General features: G+C 40.6%; 1 pseudogene; it reads left to right on the top strand.

Moving 5' to 3' along the window:
* Positions 1 to 4651: 4651 nt before the first annotated feature.
* On the top strand, positions 4652 to 11527 carry LOC115291129 (annotated as a pseudogene).
* Positions 11528 to 14658: the final 3131 nt, after the last annotated feature.

The raw sequence follows: 14658 nt of genomic DNA, 5'->3' as shown, positions 1-14658 counted from the left end.
GGGTAAGCATTTGACTCTTGATTTTGGCTCAGGTAATGATCTTACAGTTCATGAGTTCAAACCCCACATTGGGCTCTGCACTGTGAGTGCAGAGAGCCTGTTCGGGATTCTCTCTCTCTCTCCCTTGCTCTCTCTGCATCTCTCTCAAAATAAATAAATAAACTAAAAAAAATCATATGTGGGAGCTCTAACCCCTAGTACCTCAGAATGCGATCTTATTTGAAGATAGCGTCAGTATAGAGGTAAGCAAGTTAAAATGAGGTCATGAGAGCAGGCTCTAATTCAACATAACTGGTGTTCTTATAAGAAGAGGAAATTCGCACAGAGATATGCAAAAAGGCAAGTTTAGAGAGAAACACAGGGAGAAGATGGCTGCCCACAAGCCAAGGAAAGAGATCTGGAACACAGCCTTCCCTCCCATACCTCGGAAGGACCCAACACTGCTGACACCTTGATTTTGGATTTCTGGCCTCCAGAACTGTGAGACAATAAATTTTTGTTGCTTAAGGTACTCAGTTGTAGTACTTTATTACAGCAGCCCTAGCAAATTAATTCACCATCTGGGTCAATGTCAGCTGGTATCTCCGCAGCAGCAACTCTGACCGTCTCCTGCCCATGTTCTTCTCTATCATTAACATAATAAATGAATATTCACTTCAATCAGAGTCCTGCTCTCTGTGGATTATGAAACATTTTACCAAAGAGGACACATTTAAGATGATTTTTCAACCCCCAGAACAGAATTCAAAGCAGGCTCCAGGCTCTGAGCTGCCAGTGCGGAGCCCAATGCAGGGCTCAAACCCACAAACCATGAGATCATGGTGCAAGCCAAAGTCAGACACTCAACTGACTAAGCCACCCAGGCATCCCTCTATTATTCTTTCAATAATAAAAGGAATCTAAATTCTTTTAGATTTTTTTTAAGATTTTCTTTTCTTTTCCTTCTAATATGATTTATTGTCAAATTGGTTTCCATACAACACCCAGAGCTCATCCCAACAAGCGCCCTCCTCCATGCCCAACACTCACCTTCCTTCCCCTGTCCCCCACCCCCTTCAACCCTCAGTTTGTTCTCATTATTTAAGAGTCTCTTAGGATTTGTCTCCCTCCCTCTCTGTAATATTCCCCCTTTCCCTCCCCCATGATTTTCTGTTAAGTTTCTCAAGATCCACATGAGTGAGAACTAAAAAGAATCATTTAAATAAATAATAAGTCTAAGAGAAGGAATTAGCACTTATCAAATGCCTAGAATATACCAAGCACTATGCTGTGTACTTTATGTGCCTTTATCTCATTTATTGTGTACAATAACCCCATGTAACAGATATTTTTGCCTATTGCATGAATGAGGAAATGAGACTTGGGCAGGTATTACTCTAAACAGGAACTCTCTGGCTAAGGAAATATGAGTGACAGGAAGTTACACAAAGATAATAGTTTTCTTCAACTCTAGAATTTCTTTAAGTCTTGAATATCCTCACATATAGTGTGAATTGGGAAGTTCCCAGTGTTGACCACAGAAACCTCTTCTCAAGAAGAGTTTCTCAAGAGATGCTGATCTTCAGAATGTGTTCTGGAGCCACTTCCCTGCATGATCATCTGCAGGAAGGTCTTAATTGAATAGTGTGACTAAAGGGACTGATTATGGGGACCCGCATTTGCCATATGGTATTGGTATTTTTTTCTTGTAGTGGTCCAAATATTTTGAAGAAGTTCTAGTCTGGTGACTGCAAAACTGACTTTGGTGATGCTCAGATATTTTCTTTTCCACACTCGAAGGAAGTGCTGGAATCCTGGGATGTTAAAAAGGGCTGTAACATTCAACAGTCTCTCATGATTTGCACTGAAAACAAACTGAGGGCTGAAGAGGGAGGGGGGCAGGGGAGGGGGTGATGGTCATGGAGGAGGGCACTTGTGGGGAAGAGCACTGGGTGTTATATGGAAACCAACTTGACAATAAACTATAAATTTTAAAAATTACCAAAAATAGGGCTGTAGCTATTTATTACTTTTATATTTTTACTTATATGCCAACTATGAGCTAGAAAATCTAGAAATTTATGGAGTGGATGTAATTCCTGGGCACAGAAATTTACATCTTGACATTTATATTAAGGGCATGAATTTCTATCGGTTATAGGCAAATATACTGACATCAGTTTTATATACACACACCCATATGTATCAAAATAACAAAAAGGAACAGAACTAAACAGGGAATAATTAATTTATTCATTTGTTCTGCTCAGTGCAGATATCATGCTGGTACTTCGGGTGATACAGTGAACAAGAGAGGCAAGGTCCCTGACCTCACACAGCTTACACTCGGGAATACCTGAATTTGTACTGACATTAGCTGTAATTTGCTCTGTGATGCAGGACAAGCCACATAAGCATCTGAACCTCCATTTTTTCATATTACAATCTAATTGAGGCTTTTCTTTCCTGAAAAGTTCAGTCCTAAAGTCATTAGCTGAGGAAGAACAAAGTGGATGTCTATAGTGAGGGTAGATGTTGTAGGCTAGCTTATAGAATGTAATGAGTTAAAATACTTATGGAATATAAAGGGTTAACTTCTGGAATGTAATGGGTTAACCTCTTCTGGAATGTAATGGGTTAACTTACTTATGGAATGCACTGGATGACTTGTTGCAAGCTGTTTCCTCACCCCTTTTCTTTGGTCTGATCAAGACCATGCACACAGAAAATTGCTTACTCACTGTCCCACTATGATTGGTCATTTATATGAACTGTTGTACCCAAGTTTGTAATATTGCCCCCAAAAAAGACCAGAGACTACAAGGGAGACCGAGTCACGCCTGCAAAAACAAAGGGCTTTATTACGGGCTTAAGCTTGGGCTCACAGACTCCACTGACCTGCTGGCCCCGTGGAGAGAGAGCCCCGAACAAAGGCAGGGCAGGGCTTTTATAAGTTTGGGAAGGGGAGTTACAGGAAATGACAACAGGAGCACAGTGATCCAATCCCTACCCCCCCATCAATACTGGCAGTTGTGGGAGCCAATCACAACATCCAGAGTATTGACCAATCAGAGTGGGCCCAGGACCCCCACGTAGAGCGTGACTAGGCCCGCCTCTAGAAAGGTCAAAGGTATCAGCCGGCCTCTCCCGATTGGGCTCCGCAGGAATTGTCCATCTTTAATGTGCGCCCTTTCATCCGGAGAAGCTGGCGCCTTCCCCTTTAAGTACAGGGGAAGGCTGAATCGGACCTGTGTCCTTACAGAACAAAGAACAAACTTCATTAGTTCCCACCAAAACTGGTGATCAGAGTGTCACAATGTAATTGGCTATCACAGAATCCTATGTATGCCAATATAATCGCAATGTAACTTTTGTTCAGGGCCATTCTCTGCTCCTTATCATCTGGAGTTCAGGTTTGGTCTGGTTGTAAATAAAGTTTTGCCTCGCCTCAATTTGACTTTGGTGGTCTTTTCAACATCAGGCTACAACAGCAGAGAGGAGCAGTAGACCAGAGCAGATGTCAGAGCCCTATTGGGTGAGGGGTGGAAAAGAGTCTGGCATGAGAAGTCAGATTGCAGACAGAGTACATATGGCATCCATTTGATGGAGAGGAACAGCCTGGCATGCAATGTCACATCCAAGGGGTGAGGAAGTCCTCTAGGAAAGAAACAGTCCAATGTGAGAAATCAAAGCCAGAGCAGAGAGAGGACCGCACTCCTTCAGAGACCAAGAAGGATCACAGGGGCAGCATGTGTGGGCTGGTTGGTGTGGAAATTCAGGGCCAGAGATGAGTGAGGAGGATGTCCACATGGAGTGGCAGCCTAAAATAGGGAGTCAGAGCCCAAGCAATGAGAGAAGAGTGTCCACACATGAGTAGGGTAGGGCTGAAGATCAGAGACGTTACAAACATGGAGAAAGAAAAGCCACAAGGTACTGATTCTGAAGGGAGCAATACCATATAGGGGAAACAGCTATGAGAAAAATGAATGAATACAGTCAGGAACTTATTACCCATAAGTGGAAAACTGATGACTGTAACAAAGTCAAGTATTTCAAAGGTAGAGGTGTGCTATTACTTCGTATTGCACATATTTGAACTATATAACTTCCATTGTCTTTAAAAAATAGAAACATAGTGTTGAGTTAGAAACAGATTTATGTATACATACAAACTCATGTTTATATATATATTTCAGTATATATTTAATAAAAATATATAAATAGTATATAGATAGATGCAAAACTCTGTATATATACAAAAATTTGCATGTGTGTATGTTTATGGTATATATCATAGATATCCTACATTTACATTCATATATTCTCTAGTTCTGGCCACTCATAGGCCATGAAAACTGTGACATCCCACTAATCTTAAGCACACGTATTGTATACCTGGAACTAATATAATACTGCGTGTTAACTATACTGGAATTAAAATTTTTAAAAATGGGAGGGGGTGGGGAAAGCCAGCATTTTTCCTTTAGAAAAAGAGTAAAAGCTTCTGGCTTGACCTGTTTTTCCTTCCCTTCACATCAATGGATAGAGGCAGCAGTGATTCAGGTGTAGCCCGTGAGTGCTCAGGGCTGATGCTTCAGCGTTTGGGACAGGAATGCCATGGTAGTCCTTTGATATTGGCGCTATTGTGACCAGCTCCTGGAGCACACTGCGCATGTGCAAACAGCCAGCTCTTTGGAATGAAGACCTTTCAGTCAACCTGGGGAGTGAGGCCTGCGAGCGGACCATCACTGCGCTTACCCCAGCCAGCCAAACCCCAAGGGCTCAGTGGCAGGACTGCAATCTTTTCTTTGCTATACCAGAACCTGTTGGCTCTAGTTTAACACATGACTATAGTGAGAGCTGCCCACCTATCCCTGGGTACCCTCTGTGTGAATGATAGCCCCATCTCCCCTTTCTGGAACTCTGGAAATAATTGAAAATTCAGCAACAGAGGGGCGCCTGGGCGGCTCAGTCAGTTAAGCATCGGACTCTTGATTTCGGCTCAAGTCATGATCTCATAGTCCTTGAGATTGAGCCCTGTGTTGGGCCCTGTGCTGATTATGCAGAGCCTGTTTGCGATTCTCTCTCTCCCCCTTCCCTGCTTGTGCTTGGCCTCTCTCTCAAAAAAAAAAAAAAAAATACAGCAAGGGGAAAGGAATGTCTTCAGTGAAGGCCAAAGTTCTTCACTCCACATGATAACTGAATAAAACTAAGAATAAAGCGTCTAGCTCCAGCTTCTTTTGCTCCGGAAGTGAGAACAGCTTTGTCCTTAACACCTCTGTCACTGTGTGTGCGCGCCTGCATGCATGCATGCAGGCGCGCACACGCACACACACACACACACACACACACACGCCCAATTATAAGCATACATAGAGCCCAGATCTTGATTTCTTAAAACCGTTTTCTACTAAAAGGAACATAGCTTGGAAAGATGGCTAGTTTCAAGACTGGAGCAGGAAAGTCCAAGATGAGCCTAGAATACCTACCTTATGCCAGAGAGGAAAGAAGTGTTCAAGAAATGATGGACATCAAATAAACACAGAATCCAATATGAAGTGGCTCAAAATAAGCCTCAAAGTAAATAATGTTATAACATTATAACCCATTAAATAAAATAGGAAATTCCTGATCTGAAACTCTGAGGGTGGGCCCAGCAATCTATGTTTTAACTAGTCCTCCAATTTGATGCGCACTGAAGTTTGGTAACCACTGTTCAAGAGTAATTTTCCCAAAGGAAGTGAATCAGGTTCACAGTAAACTAGCAAATGGCAAGAGATTGAATGGCCTTTTGCGTTATAGGACATTTCCTTAACGTTTATGGGAAATCTCACTGGCTTTAAATTTTGCCAGAATTTCATAGAAGCCTGTTCAAATTCACAAGGAGCCTATATTTCTGTCATCTTTGAAATCACTATTCTTCATTTTGTCTTATTTATTTATTTAACCAGACTTTTAATGAGTTAATATCCCGAAGCATCAAGAAGGTCTGAAATCTTTTTTTCCTACCATCTGAACTCTGACCCCAGTGGAGAGTTAAGTACACAGAAACTTGCTTACCTTACCTCCCATGACACTGCTGACAAAGGCCAATCTCAACTTCAACACCTGTTATTCCTTACAGATAAGCCTCTGAGTTTCTCCTCTGGAAAACCTCCCAATGGTATTTGCCACCCCTTCATTAGTGAAAACTCTGAGCCACTACTAACAGAGGAACCTTGAATTCACCTGCATAGTCATATAACCCTACCCACCTCTGTTTCTCTCTGGTGGCCAATGAAGGGCAGGGAGAAAGGTATTTTAAAAAGCTTCCCTGGGCCAAGAGGAAGTGGCTAGGTCACTGATCTTTCTTTGCGCCTTCCCACTTTTCTTCTGCTCCAGATGGCTTTGTTCTTCAGGTGTCTCCTATGCTCTTCAGAGCCAGGTGTTCTAGATCGTGAGGGTCTTGAAGCTGATTACTCCATAGAGGAAAATCCAGCATCATTTTGTGAAAATAATTCACCTAACACCAGCAGAAGTGCTCCGGTGCTCCAGAAGGTGAAAGAAAAGGGACTCTCAAATTCTCTTTTAGTTTTAAGTTTACATGTGCATCTTGCTCTAGGAAGCCCCAGTTCTACTCTTTATCTCTTCTGACATGTTCCTTTATCTTCCTTTTCTAGCTTTCTCCTCTTTTATTTCTTCCCTCTTATATCTCCCAAATCTGAGCTGACAGCCATATTGAAAGAGGAGAGACTTGGTCACTTATGGTTAGGCTGAGAGGCATAATGTAGAAAAAAAGTTTAATATTCTTCTTTTCCTTCTAAAAAGCCTCATTCCAGTGAAATGCAGACCCAAATTTTACAGTAAACAAAAAAGAGCTTCAAACGAGACACACTAGTCCCAGGTGAACACTAATCCTTCTGAAAATACTAGTATGAAATCATAAGCTTATCTGAGCTGAGTTGATATTTTTAAAAATTTTTTTATATAGTTTATTTTTGAGACAGAGAGAGACAGAGCATGGTGGGGAAGGGTGCAGAGAGAGAGAGGGAGACACAGAATCTAAAACAGGCTCCAGGCTCTGCGCTGTCAGCACAGAGCCTGATGTGGGCTCCAACCCACGAACTGCGAGATCATGACCTGAGCCAAAGTTGGACACTTAGCCAACTGAGCCATTCAGGCGCAGTATTTTTGATATCCTGCATAAAATCGCAGTATTTTTTTTTATTTATTTTAGAGAGAGTTCAGGAGACAGAAGAGGGACAGAAGTAGAGAGAAAGAGAAAGAGAGAGAGAGAATCTTTAGCAGGCTCCTATGCAGGGCTCAATCTCATAACCCTGGGATCATGACCTAAGCCAAAATCAAGAATCAAACACTCAACTGACCGAGCCACCCAGGTGCTCCCAAATCTCACTAGTTTTATCTGTCAAGATATATTCTGGACCCTAAATATCTCCATTTAGTATAATTGTTTTAATTATTAATTAATAATTATTAATTTGCCTATATATGTTTTTAACATTTATTTATTTATTTTTGAGAGACAGAAAGACAGAGCATGAACAGGGGAGGAACAGAGAGGAAGGGAGACACAGAACCTAAGCAGGCTCCAGGCTCTGCGCTGTCAGCACAGGGCCCAATGTGGATTCGAACCCATGAACCATGAGATCATGACCTGACCCAAAGTCAGATCCTTAACTCACTGAGCCACCCAAGGGCCCCTTGGCCTATATATTTTTGATTTTCTGGAGAACCTTGAATAATACAGGGTCCACTTGCAACAGGCACCATGCATTTTCCAGATAAGACCCATAATCCCCAGAAAACTTAATAATGGTGTGATATTCAAGAAGGTTTGTGATCTTGTTAGAGAACAGGCATATAAGAAAGCACACCAAAGTTAATGCAGAAGTCACTAGTTAGTAAATGATTTACTCCACAAATGTTTAATCTACATTCCTACTGAAGAATCTTGGAATGAATGACAAAAAGATCAGTTAAGGAAATTTGCCAATTTGTATGGGACCATAAAGCAGCATAAATGTACTAACCAAGTCACGTTGTCAGCAGGTTTCTTAGTAAGATAAATACATTTTATGGCTGGTAATACAACTTGGGAAAGACAATATTTTAATCCCTGACATTTGCCATATTATGTTTAGCATACATTTTCCAGTTCAAATACATGCCTTATTTTGAATTCTAAAACATAAAGCTTAAAACCAATGTTAAGGCCTGGATGTTTTAGTTTTCTACAGTTACTGTAACAAAGTACCACAAACTGAGTGACCTAAACTAGAGAAATTTTACTGTCACGCTGTTCCAGAGATACGAAGTCCAAGATCAAGTTATTGGTAGGGTCAGTCTTCCTTGGAAAGTGCTAAAGAAGAATCAGTTCCAGCCATTTCTCTTAGTTTCTGGTGATTTGCTGGCGTCTTGGCATATCTTAACTTGTATACACATCACCCTAATCCATGCTTTCATGTTCACAAGGCATTTTCCCTGTGTGTGTATCTTTGTGTTCAAATTTCCCCTTTCCATAAGGACACCAGTCACACTGGATTTGGCCCAGCATACTCCAGTATAACCTCATCCTAACTAAACTATATCTGAAACAACCCAACTTCCAAATAAGCTCACATCCCGAGATGCTGGAGGTTAGGACTTCAACACATGAATCTGGGGAGAACATAATTCAATCCAGAACAATGAGTTATAGTATTAATAAATTAAAATCTAAGATTTAAAAAAATAATCCAAACTCTACCACTAACAATGTTTGTGGTCTGACTTGGATTTTTAGGATGTGAACCTGGTGCTTTGACTTATGAATTGTGTTGCCATGCTCTGCCGCTAGAGGGTAGTATCATTGCTGTTGTCTTGTCTATTTCTTTTATAGTTTATTCAGTATTTAGTTGTTCATCCCATCTAATCCCCAGTGTGACTGTGTTTGGAAGTGAGGTCTTCTAGAAGATAAGTAGATAAACAGGGAGGGGCCCTCATGCTGGGACTAATGCCCTTATAAAGAAGATACTGGAGGGAGATAATCTGACTCTGTACCACAAGAGGATACAAAACAGTCTGCCAACCAGGAAGGCCTTCACCAAACACCAGATCTGCTGGTGCCTTGATCTTGGATTTCCCACCCTCCAGAATTGTGAAAAAATAAATGTTTGTGTTCAAACCACCTAGGCTATGGTACTCAGTAATATCAGTCCAAACTGACCTAGAAAATGTCTGACCAGGTATGTGAACAGAAGTAGGGGCAGGTGGTCTTTAGAATCAGGCAGGCCCATCTAAGAAGGAATTGAGCCATTCACTATGCAGTAGTGTCACGTCCAAAGTGGAAAGAGCCCCACCTTTGGGTGTCAGGAGACTTATATCCCACCATGGGCCCAGCCATTAATCGATTGATGATCTTGGACAAATCACTCTCTGGTCTCAGAGTTTTAGCCTATAGACAATGCTTTGAGACCTATTTTCTCTAAATGTATTCCTTTGATTATTTTCTCTTTATTCTGTTCCCATTACTCACTTTCTAATGCTACAGGTTGAGAAGGATCCCTTAGGAGGTACGATAGAGACAAAAGAAGCTTGGTTGGTGCTGGTGGGCAGGGCCAGGTCAGGAGTACAAAAGCCAGCTCCGTTTAGCAAGTGTTCCGGTGGTGGTGACCCAGAAAACCGTAGTATGAGCCAGCGTGGAAAGATTGTCTGCCACTTCTGGGGTCAGGTGCTAAGGGAGCATGTCACAGCCACAGGAGGAATTATGATAAGGTAATAAGCAGCTTATTTAGAAATGTGAGCACTAGGGTGACTTGGTGATGGTGGCAGTATTTCCAAGGGGAAAATCTGTTCTTTGAAAGTATGAGCTCTCTTGATTGACAGGGAGGAAGGGGTAGTAAAGGAAATTCTGCAGGGACCATTGAGAAATGTGTTCAATAGCAAACAACTCATCACTGATATTTCTGACTCAGGGAATAATTGCGCTGTGGGTCATTAAGTTTTTGGCAGTCTTTATCAAGAACTTAGAAACTCAGATTTTAGAGACGCTCGGAAAGTTGGCTGGGCCCTGCAATCATTTGCAGTGTTTTTTAGACTATATTCCATAGGAGGTGGAACATGATCTGGACTTGGAACTTTTCTTCTAAAGGTGCCTGAGGGTGAATTCCCAGAAGTATACAAATTCGTGACTTCAATCTATCCTTCTGGTGAGGATGACGTCATAACCTCGCCTTACTGCGAGCAAGTGGACTGTTGCCCACTAACAATCGCATCTTTATTTCACCTCATTAGCAAAATGGCAAATTCTCATGGTGAATTCTGCAAAGTTGGGTACAACTGTAAAGCCAAACAGTCGGATTACTTCAAGTGCTGGGGCTTTTGAAAAATGGAACCAGAAGGCCTTTGATGCAATGAACAACATTGTGGCAAATTTGCTGCAGAACCTGACAAGTTCTGCAAGATTTGAAGCATTCCTTAATATGGACCTTAAAGAAACCAGACTGAATTTAGTTCCTTTCCCCTAAGTGCATGATCTTTTTTTTCTTTTAAAGGTTTATCTTTTCTTTTATAGTTTATCGTCAAGTTGGTTTCCATATAACACCCAGTGCTCATCCCTACAAGTGCCCTCCTTCATGAGCCCATCACTCCCTTTCCCTACTCCCCCTCCCACATCAGCCCTCAGTTTGTTCTCAATATTCAAGAGTCTCTCATGGTTTGCCTCCCTCCCTTTCCTTTACTATTTTTCCCCCTTCTCCTCCCCCATGGTCCTCTGTTAAGTTTCTCCTGGTACACTTATGAGTGCAAACATATGGTATCTGTCCTTCTCTGCCTGACTTATTTCACTTAGCATGACACCCTTGAGTTCCATCCACGTTGTCATGAATGGCCAGATTTCATTCTTTCTCATTGCCATGTAGTACTCCATTGTATAGATAAACCACATCTTCTTGATACACTCATCAGCTGATGGACATTTAGGCTCTTTCCATGTTTTGGCTATTGTTGACAGTGCTGCTATGAACATTGGGGTACGTGTGCCCCTGTGCATCAGCACCTTAAGTGCATGATCTGTGTCAAGCCTAATACCCCTTTGTATACTGGCAGATGTTAACATTCCTACCTGAAAGTTGGATCAGATGTTTTCAGATTCCTTTAGTAAAGATCACCAGCTGATTCAGGCTGAACCCAAACATAGTCTCTACCTTATGGTTAGAGGAAATGTACAGGTTTCAGATCTTTGCAAAAATACTGAAAGATTAAAACCTTCTCTACGGTTTGTCTCCTGGAATCAAGAAGGCTGGAAAAGCAGCCTGTGCTCAGTACCTCATGTGGGCCAGTCCCATGATGAGCTCTAGCACACATGCATGAAGCTTACTTTCATGGAACCAAGAGATTCATGAGGCTCTACAAGAAAAAGGCTAATCTTCATAACTACCTACAAATTGAAGGGATGGAGGAAAGCTCTTTCACAGAACCTGTGTCATCTTTATCAGGGCCCATAGAGGGATATAACCAACTGGAGGCCGCCCAAAGCATGCCTTCGGAAGATTTACTCATGGCTGTGTAAATAAGAAACCCCCAATAGACAACTTTCACTTTTCTTAATTCCACATTGGTTTTGTCACCTCACCTTTCTGTTTCAGAACGTTGGTGCTTTAGAAAGCCCTGTTTGTGCTTTTCATATCAGAAACCATTTTTGTCTTTAAAAAAAGAAAAGAGTGGTTTTTGTTTCATTAAAATTTGTTGATGATACCAGCATGCGACATTAGCGAAGTCCTAGGACCTTGACTTCAGACACTTATCTTAAAAAAATTCTCCTTTTCTAAAATTGAGGAAACAGAATTCTTCTGCATTTTACTTTATTTATAGTCTCATATTTAGGCATTTATACAATCATAATCATTACTTTAATAAAAATCTTGTGTAGATATATTTTTATATTTATTTATGACTTATTTTTTTCATATTCTGTTTAAGTTCTCCTGGTTCTTTAAAAACAAATATGAGGAGTAGTAGAACTTAATACTTCAGTGTCATACCCTCTAACTTTTCAGGCATTAGTTTTATTACAACTACTCAAGAGGTTTTGTTTTTTCTTTGGGTAACCACTTTTTTGCACTCGAAAGAATCACAATTTACATTTATTTTAATATGTAATTGTATTAAATTGTCTTTAAATATGTTTTTTAATTAAAACGGTTTTTATAATAATAAATGTTTGTATTTTTAAACAAACAAAAAGAAAGGAAGTGTGGCTCTCTTAGAGATTATAAAATAGTGAGAAGGAAGAATTTATGTGTAAAGATGATTACAGGACTGGATGAAGAATGATCCAACGCTGGTCTGGACTTTGTGCTGTAGGAATTCAAAGACAGAGAAGAGTGGTAGGAAGCAATAGAAAAGAAAAGTTGTGGGGGTTTTGTTCCTTGTTTTTGACAAAATTAAAATTTATTCTGCAGAAGACTTTGTTAAGAAGATAAGATATAGACAGAAAATAGTATTTGCAAACCACATATCTTTTTTTTTATTTACCCATGTAGTTACTTTTGTTTCTTTGTACAGATTCAAATGACCATACAGTGTCCTTTAATTTCAGCAAAAACAAACAAACAAACAAACAAAAAACCCCACGAAAAACACTTAAAAATTTCTGTATACACACATACTGAGGACTTTTACTGCTCATAGCTCTTCCCTAAGAAAAGAAAGCTTTTGAACTTGGCCTTGAAGAATCTCCAGAAGTTAAGCTGCAAGGAGGCAGGCAGGTAGGGTATGGAAATTAAAACAAACATGTTTGGGGGAACAGAAAGCAAGTCCGCCTAACCAGTACAAGGGTTTTGTTAGACTGTAAGACAGCATAGCTGCAGAGTGAATTGTACTCAAATGAAGTGGTTTTATTTTATTTAAATATAATGTTAATGAACTTAGACTTGATCTGAGAGGCAAAGGAACCTGGGCCAGTTTCTGATCAGAGGAGAGCATTGTTCCTTTCTAAATTGCTAGGCGCCTTGTTTACTTGGGCTTGCTTATGCCCATATGTTTAAGAACCTGTATGTATTTTGGCTTTAGACACAAATCATTAGGTAGGGATTATTTGGCATTCTACCCCCAGCTTCTTACTTAAACTCTTTAATTCTCCCTCAAACCATTTGAAATGGCAGAACAGCCCAAGTTCAAGAGAGGAACCAGGTAAGAGGTGCTTGTCTACATTTTAGTATTTGGCGTCAATCATGGTAATTCCTCCCACAGTGCATGCACACACTGAACTATGTTCTCCCTGCTTTAAAGTAGCGAAGGCTAAGATATACTAGCATCTAATCTCAGAGCTGTGATTCGAATTATCCTCAAAAGAGAGTGACCTAGGGGCGCCTGGGTGGTTCAATAGATTAAGCATCTGACTCTGGACTTCAGCTCAGGTCATGATGTCACAGTCAGGGGATCAAGCTCCTCATTGGGCATGGAGTCTGCTTAAGATTCTCTCTCTCTCTCTCTCTCTCTCTCTCTCTCTCTCTCTCTCTCTCTCTCTCCTCTCTCTCTCTCCCTCTGACCTTCACCCCCTCTCTCCTCAAAAAGAAAAAAAATTAAAAATAAATACAAATAAAAGAGAGTGTCCTAGAATTCATTAGGCTATCGCCTTAATATCTAAAACTTGAGTAGTCTTATCCAATAGGAAATATATGAAAAACAAAGTGCAGGATAATGTCAAGTTCAGAAATCTTTATATTTAGAAGGAAATATATTTAAATATCTTAAGAGCTAAAGAATAATGAAATTCCATCAAGTGACATGACAGCGTGGGCGAGGGTGACAGATTTTCATAAGTAGGTGGAAAAGACAGATAATTTCAAGTGCGACTCCAGCCCAGAATGGTGCCTCCCTGTGGTTTCAGGGCTGGGAGAGAGCCTGTGTGGAGCGTCTGATAGCGTGACCACAAATCACAGGATCAGTATGTGCCTGTAGGATCACCGTCAAGAATCCTGTTCCAGTCAGTATTTGGCTCCAAAAGCTCAACGTGCAGACTAGGTATTTCCTGGCATTGCCTGTCATAAACAAATCACTTCCTTAACAGTAAGCCTATTTTATCATGGAAAGACTTAGAATTAAGTAATGTGGTTTTGTCTTTCTAATTTATTGATTTAAATTCAAGTCAGTTAACATACATAAGCATTGGTTTCGAGAGTAGAACACAGTGATTCATCACTTACATATAATACCCAGTGTTCATCCCTAAAGTACCCTCCTTAATGTCCATCACCCAGTTAGCCCATCCCCCCCATCCACATCCCCTCCAGCAACCCTCAGTTTGTTCTGTGTATTCAAGAGTCTCTTATGGTTTGCCTCTTCTGTTTTTATCTTATTTTTCCTTCCCTTCTCCTACGTTCATCTGTTTTGTTTCTTAAATTTCACATGATATGTGTCTTTCTCTGGCTTATTTTGCTTAGCATAATACACTCTAGTTCCATCCACATTGTTCCAAATGGCAAGATTTCTAATCATCAACAAAGCAGGAAACAGTAGCCAATGGAAAAAAGAAAGTCTCTTATAGCAAATGGTGTTGGGAAAACTAGACAGCAACATGCAGAAGAATGAAACTCGGCCACTTTCTTACACCATACACAAAAATAAATTCAAGATGGATGAAAAACCTAAATGTAACAGGAAACCATCAAAATCCTAGAGGAGAACAGACAGCAACTT

Source organism: Suricata suricatta, chromosome 5 (genome assembly GCF_006229205.1).
Source record: "Suricata suricatta isolate VVHF042 chromosome 5, meerkat_22Aug2017_6uvM2_HiC, whole genome shotgun sequence".
Taxonomy (NCBI): Eukaryota; Metazoa; Chordata; class Mammalia; order Carnivora; family Herpestidae; genus Suricata; species Suricata suricatta.
Note: the sequence above shows the minus strand (reverse complement) of the source record. Positions and strands in the feature narration are given on the sequence as shown.